At 40.3% G+C, this 13,512-nt stretch overlaps 2 pseudogenes; one reads left to right on the top strand and one right to left on the bottom strand.

Annotated features, from left to right (window-relative positions):
- Positions 1-2,485: 2,485 nt before the first annotated feature.
- On the bottom strand, positions 2,486-2,604 carry LOC112479571 (annotated as a pseudogene).
- Positions 2,605-9,119: 6,515 nt separating this feature from the next.
- Positions 9,120-9,238, top strand: LOC112479579 (annotated as a pseudogene).
- Positions 9,239-13,512: the final 4,274 nt, after the last annotated feature.

Below are 13,512 nucleotides of genomic sequence, written 5' to 3'. Positions count from 1 at the left end.
TTTTTTTTTTGCTCATTTCCAGAATTCCCCTTCCACCTACTTGGTCCTGGGGTCCTGGTAAGACTGTCAGTCATAATTCCTGCCGCAGGAGCTGGCTCAGGGCTGGGTGCAGCCGGGTTTCGGAGCTCCTACTATTTCCAGAGAGTTCACAGGCTGGAGGTAGGTGGTAGCCCGGGACTGTCGGCTGCTCTCTTCTTTGTCTGGACGGATTACCTACTGCAAAGTGCAGCCAAGGCCTGTAGGAATCAGAGCCGAACATGGAGGTAACAGCACGGTAGTTCAAGATGTTTCTCCTTCCTGGAATTCCTACTCATTCTTCATCCTTGAACTCCCAGCTCAAGCTCCATTCTGGCCCATGGGGACCAGGACCCCGACTTGAGCTCAAACCGTTGCCCATACTTATAGACTGCCTCAGAATATAGACTCTGTCACATACAGATAGCTCTTCTCCCCACCTAGTTCCTAAATGGTCTTTTTTTTTCTGCCTCCCATCACGTACAGCATGAGCCTGGCATGTAGTAGGGTCGCAGATAAGATTGGTCAAATTCAATCTTTTTCTCATGACAGAAAGTATACTAAAATCAGAATGTTTTTCTAATTAGTAATCATACTAGGTGGCTGCTTAAGAAGCATTTACTGTGCATAACTTACATTATCTCCTTTAATCTGCACAATCAACTTGTGAGGTGGATGTTCAAGTTTATGACCTTGGAATTTTGAACTGAGTTATAAACTGCGATGAAGGCAAGTACCTCTGACTCGAAATTCTGCACAAGAAAACGAACTGCCCGGAATGCCTCCTCTTCACCTCCTCCTGCCAACCAACAAGCAAATTACATCATATTATTATTCCCAGTATCTCAGGGGTAGAGGATGTTTAAGGACAAGGCCTTACACACTGCATACATACACTGGAACAAATTATCCACTTGAGTTTCATAAAATATATTTCCCAAGCAACAAAATATGTGATTCGGCATAGAAAAAACTAACCGCTCACGTAGATAACACATTTTCTGAGAGACTTTGGCCAACCTTGGTAAATGCCTCCGCAGGAGAGGTCTTCATTTGGGGGAATGGATGGAGGACAAGCCAGTTGTTGCAATGGGACCTTCCAAAACCACAGCTATGACCCTTAACAAGATAGCTGACCTGAGCTTTTCACTTGCTTTGACTTCATTTATGTGTTTAATTCTGAAGTTGCAAATAACAGGAAATGAACCACAAAGTTAGCCCGTTAACATCAAAGGTTGAAGGAGTCCAGCAGGCCGACTGTGAAAAAGAATTAAAAGGGGAAACATTCCGGTGAGAGTGAGTCACAAGCATTCAATACTCACTAGAATCACAAGAAGCAAAATGTGTGGGAACCCTCCGCAGTGGACACCCCAAGTGAGACCTAGAGCTCTCTGAAAAGTGTAAAGTGCCATACAAATCTGAGAAATAACACATAAGCCAAAGTTAGGTTAAATATTCATAAGATAGAAAAATGACTTTTAATAGAAATTAATTTGGGGGCATATCAGTTCATAGTACATACACTTATCCATCTGTTCCTTCTTGTAGAGAGAATAATCCTTGAGGGACACTTGCTCTTATATTTATCAGACCATAAATGTCACAGATTACGGCACTTTCATTTTGAAATGAAAGTCTGTGTGTCATTTTTTAGTAAAAATGCCAAGTGAAATAAGTCAGACGGAAAAGTACAAGAACCACGATTTCACTCATATGTGGGATATACAACTGAAAGCAGCAAACAAACAAACAAACAAAACAGACTCACAGACACAGACAACAGTAGGGTGGTTACCGAAGAGGAAGGGGCTTGGGTGAAGAGGGTAAAAGGGATCACATACATGGCGACAGAGGGAGACTACACTTTGGGTGGTGAACACACAATTCAATATACAGATGATGTATTATAGAATCGTACACTTGAGACTTATATAATGTTACTAACCAATGTCACCCAATAAATTTAATATAAAAATTTATAAATCATGCTGCTGGGGGGAAAGCAGTAGTAATCTGCCCTTTCTCTTTGGCACAGTGGTTCCCAGCCTTGGGGAACTTTACAAAAATACCGATGCCTGGGTCCCGCTAGGACAGAAAAAAATGTTCAAAATTAGACTGTTTAAGACTGTTTAAGAGATAGGATCTTCTGTGTGTGTGTACAACAATCAAAATAACCTAGTGTAAAAGTGTAACACAGCACATGTAACTTTAGGCATAAAAATGTGTATGTAACAGTGCACATGTCAGAGTTTTGGTTTCTGTCTGGTTTTATTTTACTATGTATGTATGTATGTATGTATGTATGTATGTATGTATGTATGTATGTATGTATGTATGTATGTATGTATGTATGTATGTATGTATGTATGTATTTTTTAGGCGAGACAACCTTTGGTTGACCTCACAGATTGCAAGGACCTTGTCAGCTTACAATCCCTAATTTTTTATTTTATATTTTATTTATTTTTTACACCTACATCACCTGGTCTTCCTAGGTGGTCTCCCATCCAAGTACTAACCAGGCCCAACCCTGCTTAGCTTCCACGATCAGATGGGATCGGGCTTGTTCAGGGTGGCATGGCCGTAGATGGTTTCTGTCTGGTTTTAATGCACCTGCTTAACAATTAAGAGAGCGAGGAGAGAAAAAAAAGTGATCTCTAACTCTTCTTCCTCTTTGAGAACTCGTTCTAGTAAAGGAAAATGAGGTTTAATGAGAACAGGCCAAAAATAGTAGAAAGCAAAAAATCAGATCGAAAAATTTCAAGAGTCTGATCTCAAAATGAAGGCTCACTCCTGTGATTTTACTATAACTTCATTCTGATCATTTCAATTTGATATAAATTCTGCTTCATCCTTTTTTCCTCATTGTCGGCCAAAAACATTGGTGTTTCCTTGATACACATGTCTGAATCTGCAGAAATTAAGATTACATATCTGTGCGTTAAAACTGAAAGAGGAAAAGAGTGTGAAGGTTCCTCAAAAAGTTTAAATTGGAACCAACACATGATCCAGCCATCCCACTTCTGGATATTTATCCAAAAGAATTGAAAGCAGAGTCTCAAAGAGATATCTGTGCTCCCATGGTCACTGCAGCATTATTCACAACAGCCAAGAGGTAAAAGCAACTCAAATGTCCATCGATGGATGAATGGCTAAACGAAATGTGGTATATACATACACTGGAATATTATTCAGGCTTAAAAAGGAAGGAAATCCTATCATATGCTACATATGTGCATGAACTTTAAGGATATTATGCTAAGTGAAATAAGTCAGTCACAAAAGATAAACACTATATGATTTCATTTATATGAGGTATATAAAGTAGTCCAATTCCTAGAAACAGAAAATAGGACAGTGGTTTCCAGGGCCTAGAGGAGGCGGATATATGGAGTGATCATTTAAGGGGTATAGAGTTTTAGTTCTGGAGGTCTTTTTCACATCAATGTGAATATATTTAATATTACTGAACTATACACTTAAAAATGGTTAAGTTGGTAAATTTCATGTTATGTATTTTTTACCAAAAAAACAATCTTGGCTTCAAACATCAGAAACATAATCTGGGTAACTAAAAGAAAGAAAGTTTTGAAAGACTATTTGACCACTCATAGACCCTCTGGGAAGACTGAAGATCCAGACTTCGCCTATAAGAACAAGAAAGCCTGGGAATCAGGAAATTAGGTATTTGTTCCCTTGAAGTTTGAGTTTTGCTTGTTCCTTTGACTGGGAAGCATCCAGTAATAAATCTCAGGTTTGTAAATACCATAAAAAAAGAAAAACAAAAAACTAAGGAAGTGTGAGCTAAAGGAAGTCAAAGGGTTTAGACAGCAGGTGCACTCCATTCTAAATTAGGATGGGAACAGTCCTGCGATTGCAGACTCGGAAACAATGAATGGCAGAGGACCTGACCTTACTCCTAAAAGATATTCCATTGTGATGTAAGTATTTTGATCTAAGTCTGGATCTGTTCTCATCGTAGTAAAAAAAAAAAAAAAAAGTCTCTCCAAACACCATATGATTTCACTTATATGTAGAGTCTAAAGAACAAAATAAATGAACAAACAAAACAGAAATAGGTTCATAGATACAGAGAACAAACTGATGGTTACCAGATAGGAGGGGGTTTGGAGGACTGGGTGAGGAAGGGGAAGGGATTAAGTAGTACAGATCGGTAGTTATTAAATATCTAAACACTATGCTGTATACCTGAAACTACTATAAAATAATGCCAGGTGGTAACTAGCCTAATCGGGGGGATCACTTTGTAAATTATATAGATGTCTAACCACTATGCTGTTCACCTGAAACTAATATAAAATAAGACTGAATGTCAACTGTAACTGAAAAATTAAAAATAATTAAATAAATGAAAAGAAAAAAATATCTGGAGAAAAAAGTCTCTCTTTGGTGGGAACTAAAAACAAAATGTGATTCATATTGAATTTTTTCCCAAAAGTTACACAAAGGGAAGTAATAGTGCCAACTGTGAGAACTGAAGTGGAAATCTGATCTCAGCCCAACCAGAAACACCAATGGGGACAATAGACAATAACTGTGACTCTGATGAAATTCATTTCTCAGCTGAAGGCACTGGGCCGATGTTTCTCTTGCTCTATTCTTAGTACGAAATCTCACTTTTTCCCTTTCAGGGAAACAGCTCTCTTCAGTTTGAAACAATAGATATTCACACTGCATTCCATATTTTCTGGGTTCTTGGTGTTGCCTAAAATTCCAAGACCTCCTCTCTTCCCCCACAAGATATGACTGAGATTTCCCCTTCTGCAGGGGGTCACGGCTGTTTTCACAACGTGAGTGTGCAGTGTCGCGGCAAGTGGCACAAATCCATGCAGCAGGAGCAGTGGTGATAAAGTGAGGGAAGATTCAAAAGCCGCATCCTACTCATCTGTTCATCTTCAGTGCTATGCTTGCCATTGACTGGCATTCAGTAAAGGTTTGCTGAATGAATAGGACAAACAAATTGGGTATCTTCATACCCAGCACATCAAAAGGAGCTGAAAGTTTTCAAGTAAAAGTGGTTGTTATATTAGGACTGCTCAATAAATGCTATGGGCACGTGTGGTGGAACAAACTGGATTTCCTAATGACCATACCCGCTATTGTCTTTCAGGCTGCCTACCAAATATCTACTCTCCAATTCTCTCTTAAATGAAAATCCCAGTGTTTCACTCAGCATATTGTTTCTAGACTAAAAGATTATATTTGTCAGATTCCATCGCAGCTAGGTAAGTTAGATTACTTCAATAAGTAAGCTGAAGTAATGGGTGGAAGTTTTGGGAAGTCTTGGGAGGGAGGTGGCATATGCTCCTTCCTCTCTTCTTCTATTCTGCTGCTCAGAAGAACGATGTGATGGCTGGAGCTCCAGCAGCCATTTGACACCATAAGGATGAAGACCATATCCTAGGGATGGCGGAGTGGAAAGCTGGAAAGAGCCTGGGTCTCTTATGACCATGGTGCTCTTATACCAGCCTTCGACTGCTCTCTTCTAAACTTATTTGAGAAATAAACTTCTGTCCTTTTAGCCACTAGTTTTAGGGTCTCTATTACAGCTGAATCCAAACCTAAATGATACAGTACTGGTCTCAGAGAGTACAGAGTTATGGGAGAGGTCTCAACATACACCCTCTCTCCCCATCCTCTACTTCATAAAGGCATCCTGGCTAAGACTGTTCTCATGATATATTCCTGTATAACTGCAAAGGTAGTTTAACTTGACTGGCAATTTCCTGGCTCCTGACTCCTCTCCCCTGCTCCTAGAAGCCAGCGCAGTGCCACTGTGCTTAGCAAAGACTCCCTTTGGCCCCTCTGCCTCCCTTACTCCTGACTTCTTCTAGGTCTGCCTTCTCCGTATGGCAAAATTATCCAGCACTCCCTTGCAATCTGATGAAACTGATTCAGAGTAAGAAAATGAATGGCTAATACAGTAGTCCCACCTTGTCTGTGGGGGAAATGTTCCAAGACCCCCAGTAGATGCCAGAAATTATGGGTAGTACTGAACCCTACTATATTATGTTTTTTCGTATATATGCAGACCTATGATAAAGTTTAATTTATAAATTAGGTAAAGAGATTAACAATAAAATAGAACAATTTTAACAATAGACTGCAATAAAAGTTATGGTCTCTCTCACAAAGTATTATACTGTACTAACCCTTCTTGTGATGTGAGATGATACAATGCCTACGTGATATGAGATGAAGTGAGGTGAATGGCGTAGGCATTGTGACATAGCCGTCAGGCTACTAATGACCTTCTGACGATACATCAGAAGGAGGATTATCTGATGATCCTTGATCATCAAGCCATAACAATGTTGATGGCTGGGTGTCAGGAACAGATAATATCGATGGATAAAGATTCTCAAAAGGTCAAGGTTTTTTTTGTTTTGTTTTGTTTTTTGCCAAAACCTTTTGGAAGAACATTGTAATCAGCAGTCATTGTCTTTCGAACTTATTAAAATGTTGCTGCAGAGGTTGTAACCCTTTGGTGATCATACAGCTGACATTAATGCTGTGTTCTGAGGATTATATTCCATAATTTTTGTAAAGTAAGGGTTACTTAAACACAAGTACTGATACCACGACAGTCGATCTGATACCTGATATGGCTACTAAGTGACAAATGGGCGGGGGCATACACAGAGTGGACATACTGGACAAAGGGATGATTCACGTCCCAGGCTGGACAGAGCAGATGGTATGAAATTTCATCATGAGACTCAGAATGGTATGCGATTTAAAACTTATGAATTGGTTTATTTCTGGAACTTTTCGTTTAGTATTTTTGGACTGTGGTCGACTGCGTATAACTGAAACCACAGAAAGAGAAATGGCGGATAAAGAGGGACTGCTACAGTCTTAATCTGGAGAGAAGGGTAGGAGGGCACACATTGGATAATTCAGAATGCATTTGGAACAGGTAGAGAGTGAGAGTGAAACATGGCTGTGAAACAACTTGCCCAGGTTACACAGACAGTGAGGCACACACCTGAGACAAGAATCCGGGCCTTCAAGCTCCTGGTTCAGTATTCTTTCCTTCAAGCCACGGGATCAGGCATCCTGGGCAGTCCACTTCAGAATCGGTGTTACCAAGTCCAAAGTCTGATATTCAGATATAACAGGTTATATAGAAATCTATTATTCAATTAACCATTTTAAGCATACATTTCTGTGTAATCAAATACATTCATATTGTTGTGCGAACATCACCACTATCGATCCACAAAATTTTTTATTTTCCCGAACTTAAAGTCTCTCCTTATTAAAAAATTCCCTATGCCCACTCCCTCAGCTCCTGGCAACCACCGTTCTACTTTCTGTCTCTGTGAATTTGACTCCTCTAGTCATCTCATACAAGTGGAATCATACAGTATTTGTCCTTTTGTGTCTGGTTTCTTCCAATTAACATAATGTCTTTAAGGTTCATCCATGTTGTAGCATGCGTCAGAGTTTCATTGGTTTTTAAGACTGATGTTTTATTGTGTGGATGTATACAGGAATTGTTTCTAAAGAAAAAATACATACATACACACCTATGTACATATATCTATATGAGCAAAGATACTGAAGGTATCTGATACTGTACAAGGGGTTTGAATTTTGAGTCTACATTTCATGCAGTGTATCCTTAAGGAGCTGTTAGCTTTGCCACATATCAGGTGCCAGTGAAGAGAGAGGATATCATGTGGGCCCATCTTCTAAAAGCTCACAGTTGACCTGGGAGGCAGACACAAGTAGCTTTAATACAATATGATGAACATTATGTCAAAAGAGGCAAAACGGATGACTTCTCCCTAAGAGGCAACAGAATGATTTCACAAAGGTTGACCTTTGACTGGGACTTTAAAATCAATGAAGATGGGGGTATCTGGACTGGTGACCTCAATAGCGGGGCTAAAACTCTCGCAAGGGGGAGGGGAGCGGGTGTTCCAGTTGTGATGGCTGCAAAACAAATTATCTCAAAACTTGGAGACATAAAAATAACCACCTATTATGTTCATGGATTCCGTGAGTTGTCAATTTCGTCGTGGCACAGCAGGGACAGATTGTTGCTATTCCTCTGTCTCAGCTGGAAGACTTGAAGGCTGGCTCAGTCACATGTGATAGTCGATGCCGGCTGTCTGCTAGATAGTAGCTGGCATTGTCAGTGGAACACTTACATGTGGCCTTTCCATGTGACCTGGGCTTCCTCACAGCATGGTATCTGGGTTCTGTGGGTGAGCACAGCGAGACAATCAGATGCAAGCCACGTTACCTTTTATGACTCAACCTCGGAAGTCATGCAGTGCCGCTTCTGCTGCATCCAATTCGATAGGACGAAGTCACTAATGTCAGCCCATATTCAGAGAGGAGAATCAGTCCCCACTTTTTGGTGGCCAGATTCTACAAGAACATGTAGAACGAGAAACATTGCTGGGACTGCATCTGATCATAGCAGATTTGGCAATACATGCCCGAAGCTGAAACCACCTTGGCAATGGGACCCTCTTTGGGACAATGGCTGAATCTATGAGTATAATCAGCTATAGCAGTATAAAAAGTGGTAATTTGGACCACCACTCCAGCCCTCTCAATAATGACTAATTTCAGTAGTGACTAGGTGGTAATGACCACATGTGTCCTTCATTTAGGACTGACGAATTCAGACCTTGTAAACTGCTGAGGTTCTTGAGTATAATTTGGTGAGGGCGTAAAGGAACAGAAATCAAGAAGCTAATCTACATAGAAGAGATTTTAATAAAGTAGATTCCAGCAGCAAGTGGAGAGAGAGAGAGAGAGAGAGGAAAGAGAGGGGGGGGGGAGAGAAGGAGAGAGAGAGAGAGAGACAATATATATGAGAATACTGGACTGCCTACTAATTTGGGTATGGGAGTGTCTGAGCAAATAGATTACAGGAAAGTGACACTTGCAACTCTAAGATGGTGAAGAGGTCACACCTGCTACAACTTCCATATGCTAATTTGTGGGCCTGCCCTCTCCTCATTAGCAGCTCTCTTGAGGACTAAACTCATCTGGTCTCCCCGAAGGATTTAACAAGTTTGGCCTTTGGAATAACACAACCATTGATTTAAATCTCAACTCTAGACTATGGCCATGCCACCCTGAACAAGCCAGATCCCATCTGATCTTGGAAGCTAAGCAGGGTCGGGCCTGGTTAGTACTTAGATGGGAGACCACCTAGGAAGACCAGGTACTGTAGGCGTAAAAAATAAAAAATAAGAGATGGTAAGCTGACAAGGTCCTTGCAATCTGTGAGGTCAACCAAAGGTTGCCTCGCCTAAAAAAATAAAAATAAAAAATAAAATAAATCAATCTCAACTCTACGACTTCCTAGCTGCGTGGCCTTAGATACGATTGGGCCAGACTTAAGTGTCCTCGTCTCGGAATTATTAAAAGGATCAAATGCGATTATTTTGCCCTGCACCTAAAAGGCAGTCACTAAATGTTAGCTCCTTTCACACTCAAAAATGTTGAATGGACAGGCACTCTCGGACTCCTCCACCCCGCCTCTTCTCCATTTAGCTTTTTAATTTCCCATGAGTCCTTTCTCCCACTCCTCTGATGGCCGATGCTCCAGAAACTTCCCCTGAGCCCTGCAGGCCAGGGGAAGCCCCTAGAAGTTTCACTCCTCCCCTGTTCCCATCACGGTATGAGGAGGAGCTGGGGAGGCAGGAAGGGGCCAGGGGTTTCAGGACTGAGAGAGAAAGATGAGCTGGCAAGCTGCAGGGTACCTGGACTGGTGACCTCAATGGCAGGGCTGAAACTGAGGAGGGATGGGTAGAGGCCGAATTATTAGAGCAAGTTAAGTTCTTTTTACTCATTGATGAAACGAATATTGATTGCATCTCACTAGGTCCCAAAGACTATGCAAGAAGTTGAGGATACAGCAGTGAGGAAGAACAAGGTCTCTAATCTTTGCAGAGTTTGGAATTTATATTAGTCATTAGTATGGTGTACATGGAGGATAGTTCGGGGGAAGATGATATATAGACAAACAAAATATAATATAGTGATAGCACGACAAAGAAATAAAACTATCTTATGTTGGGTGATCAGAACCCACCCAACCAAAGATCAATTTAGGTCAAGACTTGGATGATAGGGAGCTAGACCTGCAAAGGTCCGGGGCAGGGTGGCTCACCCCCAGCACGACTGTCATTTGGGGCCAGATCATTCTCTGTTGGGAGGCTGCCCTGTGCACTGGAAGAAGTTTAGCAGCAGCATCCCTGGCCTCTGCTCACCAGATGCCAGTAGCACTCATCCTCCCAAGTTAGGACAACCAAAAATGTCTCTAGACCTTGTCAAGTGTCGCCTGAGGGATCGAACCAGCTGACTGAGAACCATTGGGCTGAGGCAAGGGCGTTCCTGGCAGAAGGAACAAGGACCCCAGCCTGCCTGGCCTCACCAGTTCCGGGTGTCCCTTCTTCTGGATGAATCTTGTCAACTGTGACAAGCGGCAATAGATCTTAGTGAGGAAAGGGATAAACCAGAAGGTGGGAATACTTCCTGGTTCAGCGTTTCAGCTGTGAGCTGCTCTTCTCTACTCACAGCCTGAAACTGGGGCCAGTCTCAGAATATGATAGGACACATAGTCAGGCAGGTACCATGGGTCTGGGCTCTGTGTCACTTCTCTGAAGAGGACGCCCCTCCTCTCTCTCCATCAAACTCAGAAAAGGGCTAAGCAGCCACATGTCTATCACTGAAGACCAGATTTTTAGTTGCTTTTAGCAGTTGTCTTAATTAGAAAAAATGTAAACAATTCTAATTGTTAATCTTGCAAACTCACCATCTCTAAATATCATCAGCTTCTTAGAAATAGGTTGCTGAAATGAAATAAGCCACAAAGAAAAACAATTGAGCCAATATCACTTAAACTTCCTAAGTACATTTTGATTACATTTTGAGAAATTCTCTGTCTCATTTCAGAGACTATATACACCATATGGGACCGAACGGGGAGTCAGGGCAGAGTGGATAACAGGGCAATGCAGGACACAGAGTCTTTTATTTTTCCATTTTTTAATTGTACTAAAAAATATATAACAAAATTTACCATTTTAACCATTTCCAAGTATACACTTCAATAGCATTAAGTATATTTACACTGTTATGCAACAGATCTCCAGAACTTTTTCAGTGTGCAAATTTGAAACTACCCATTAAATAAGAACTCCCCATCCCCCCTTCTCCCAGATCCTGGCAATCACCATTCTTTCTGTTTCTATGAATTTGACTAATTAGATACTTCATATCAGTGGAATCACTGTGACTGGATTATTTCACTTAGCATAATGTCCTCAAGGTTCATCCATATTGTAGCATGTGACAGAACTTTTTTTAATTTTGGTTATGGATTTCCTTCCTTTTTAAGGCTGAGTAATACTCTATTACATAGACATATCACATTTTGTTTATCCATTCACCCTTCGATGGACATTTGGGTTGCTTCTACCTCCCGGCTATTGTGAATAATGCTGTTATGAACATGAGCTTGCAAATAGTCTTTTAAAAAAATCTTTATTGAGACATAATTCACAAACCATATAATTCACCCTTTTAAAGTATACAATTCAATAGTTTTCCATATATTCAGAGTTGTGCAACCATCATAATTTTAGAATATTTTCATCATCCTGAAAAGAAACCCATCAGCGGTCACTCACCCTCCATGCCCTGACTCGTGATGGTCAGTTGTGTGTGTCAACTTGCCTAGACTACAGTCCTCGGTGCTCAAACTCTAATCTAGGTACAGCTGTGAAGGTTACTTTGAGATGTGATTAAAGTTCATAATCAGTTGACTTTAATGTAAGTTGAAAGGCCTAAGATCAGAACTGAAGTTTCACTGAAGAAATCCTAGTTGTGGACAGCTTCAGCTCATGCTAGAGAGTTTCAGCCTGCTCTTCCTGACAGCCTGCCCTGTGGATTTTGGACTTGCCTAGTTAACAACCACCAAAGCCAATTCCTAGCAAAACCTCTCAATATGTATCTTCTACTTGTTCTATTTCGCCACTTGAACCCTGATTGATACACTCTACTCCACTCCCACCCACCACAGTCCTAAGCAACCCTCTAATCTACTTTCTGTCTCTATGGATTTGCCTATCCCAGACATTTCAGATAAATGTATGTGGTCTTACAATATAATATATGACTGGCTTCTTTCACTTAGCATAATGTTTTCAAGTGTTATCGATTTAGCAAATATCAGTACTTCATTCCTTCTTATGGCTGAATAATAGTTCACTGTATGAGAATACATTTTGCTTATCTATTCATCTGTTGATGGACGTTTAGTTGTCTCTTCTGTTTGGTTGTTATATAATGATGCAATGGACACTTGTGTACAAGTTTTAATGTAGACCATGATTTCATTTCTCTTGGGTATACACCTAGGAGTGGAATTTCTGGGTTATATCATAATTCTATGCTTAACAAATGTGAGGAACTGCTGGACTGTTTTCTGCACACCCACATCAACATTTGTTATTGTCTAGCTTTTTTATTATAGTCATCCTAGTAGATGTGAAGTGGTGTCTCATTGTGGTTTTCATTTGCATTGCTCAAATGACTCATTATGTTGAACATCTTTTTCATGTGTTTACTGGCCACTTGTAATCTTCCTTGGAAAAAAAGGTCTGTTCAAATCCTTTGCCCAGTTTTAATTGGCTTATTTGTCCTTTTATTGTCGAGTTGTAAGTTCTTTATATATCTGAATATAGTCTCTTATGAGATATATGACTTGTAAATATTTCCTGTACTCAATGGGCTGTCTTTTAACTTTCTTGATAGTATTGTTTATAGCACAAAAGTTTTAAAATTCTGAGGTAGTCCAACTTCTCTAATCTGTTGCTTGTGCTTTTGGTGCTGTATCTAAGAAACCATTGTCCAATCCAAGGTCACGATTTACTCCTATGTTGTCTTCTGAGAGTTCTAGTTTTAGCTCTTGTATTTAGTTTTATGATCCCACACAGTCTTCTAAAAGTCTTACCTATTTGGTAGTGCTTTCCCAGGGAAATATTTATGGCACCATCAAAAAGCAACAATCAGACTATTGTGTTTAAAACAAAATGTGCAATGTGTGCTCTTTAGCATTCTGATCTAGGCTGAGAACAATATCTGAAATGAGCCAGTGCTCTCTCTGTAGGACAAATAAATGCTTTCACAAGTATGTCACTTTTGAATGGAGTGCAGTTTATGACCTATTTACTTATAAACCAGCCCAAACAGCTTGCCTCCATAGCGTGAGGGAAGGAAGAAAGACGCTATTGTGAGAATCAGAAAAAAAAAAAAAATCCAATCACTAATTTGGTCTAAACAAGGGAGCTTAGAGTTTTCTGTGGCTTTCAAAAACTACTTTCTTTTTGCTTGAGGAAGACAAACAAAAACTGTTTTTTAATGTCTTGTGACCTGGAAATATTTAATGTAAATATAACCATCCTTGTACTTGTTTTTCCTCTAAAGCCGAGGGAAAGATGG

This window comes from Pteropus alecto, unplaced genomic scaffold (genome assembly GCF_000325575.1).
Source record: "Pteropus alecto unplaced genomic scaffold, ASM32557v1 scaffold23, whole genome shotgun sequence".
Taxonomy (NCBI): domain Eukaryota; kingdom Metazoa; phylum Chordata; class Mammalia; order Chiroptera; family Pteropodidae; genus Pteropus; species Pteropus alecto.
The sequence above is the reverse complement of the archived record's forward strand: the minus strand, read 5'-3'. Positions and strand labels throughout refer to the sequence as shown.